Below are 1,899 nucleotides of genomic sequence, written 5' to 3' on the forward strand. Positions count from 1 at the left end.
CTAGATGCCCTGGACTATCCAAAGAATACAGGTTACCTATATACTGCCTGTGTAGACAACTTATAGTAATGAAGGAAGAATGGTAAAATGTTCTTAATGTAAGGAGTGGTATCACGTAGAGTGTGAACAAATACCAGAAGATGTTTGGACTGATAAGGACTATGTTTGGTGATGTAATTGTTGTAAAAGTTGCATGAAGACAATTATTGTGCGATAATGAAATGTATTATTATTATTATTATTAATACTGAGTGCTAAGTAAATTTTCCTTATCAAAATAGTCTATATATGCATAATATTATGATCCTAGGATAAAATATTTCAGATACAATTTGTCCTAGGACAAAAATATTTCATATATTATTTTGTCCTAGGACAAAAAAATTAGTCCTATGGTAGGACAATAAAAGCTTGCCTAGGACAAAATATTTCTGAAAAATTTTGTCCTAGGACAAAATATTTCTGAAAGATTTTGTCCTAGGATAAAATATTTTGTCTCATGGGACAAAATTTGGGTGGGACAGATTTTTCTGTGACAGGCCCCCCCCCCCAGCTACGCCACTGCCTAACATAACTAGGAGAACTCCTAATATGACTAGGGGAGCTCTAAAAAAACCACCGCCATAATCCCTAAACCCTAAAAACAATAGCTAACTAGGGGACTCCCTAATATAACTAGGAACATACATTGTAGCTAACTATAAAATGATATAAAAGGTGAGGAATTGAATATTTAAAATTCAAGAAAGGGCAGCAATTTCGCCAAGATCTTAGCTAGATTTGAACAAGTGCCCTGCATCCAGATCCATCCCAGCGCCTTCCCCACTGTGCCACCATGATCCTGCTACCTCAATGTTGCTGATTGTCATATCTATACTTAATATCTGTATATAAATTTGTGTATTAGTATACTGGGGTGAAGCCCTACACACCCACTGCCGGACGTATAGTTCTGCCAGGCAAATCCAGTTACCAGACCTATAGTCACCGCGTATTATTAATAATGCAGTGTAGGATAGGTATTATTATTATTATTATTACTATGAAATCACGACAATATAAAAAAACAACAAAACAAAAAGGGAAAGCCCATTTAGAAAATTATTTATTAGTCAACAATAATAAAAAAATTGTATCACAAAATATGAAAATAAACAAGTTAAAACAGATTATTATTAGATCTATTATTATCATCATCAACTTATAATGTTTATCAATAATGCATGCACTCATCAATAAATTATTACCTAGGCTACTGGTTTTATCATGACGCCAGTGCTTTTGACACAAATAGCTTGCCATGCTCTATTATAAGTACAAGATAGCACTTACCTGCACCGATAAAGAATGGAGGCAGAAATGTTAAATATAGTAAAAGACACAGAAAACGACTGGTCGTAGCCTTGGTCATAGCTGAGGACAGTCTCCCGAGAAAGCTGATGGCAGCATGTGCTGGCTCAGGTCAATGATGAGGTCATAGATAATTAGCCACGCCTGAGCTATCTAAATTATTTTAGAGCTATCTAAATTATTTTAGAGCTATCAAAATAATGTCCGTTTTCTCTAAGATGTTTTTTCTTCTTTTTGGATTCCTAATAAGATTTTGTCTCACAGAGTATACAACCCAACCAGTATCATTGAATACAAGTCTTAATTCAACTGTGACCTTTACTTGTGAAGCAACTGGAGTTACTTTCATATTCTTTTATGTTGGTGAAACACCAGCATCTGAAACTATCAATATAAACAGAGGATTTACTGAATTAGGTCAAGACACTATTAATGGAACTATAAGAAGAAGACAGCTATCAGTTCATGCAAGAGAAATCAATAATAATACTTATATGCATTGTTTTGCTGCTCCTGGTGACATTATAAGTGATAATGCTACACTAACAA

Source organism: Amphimedon queenslandica, unplaced genomic scaffold (genome assembly GCF_000090795.2).
Source record: "Amphimedon queenslandica unplaced genomic scaffold, v1.1 AMPQUscaffold_12382, whole genome shotgun sequence".
Taxonomy (NCBI): domain Eukaryota; kingdom Metazoa; phylum Porifera; class Demospongiae; order Haplosclerida; family Niphatidae; genus Amphimedon; species Amphimedon queenslandica.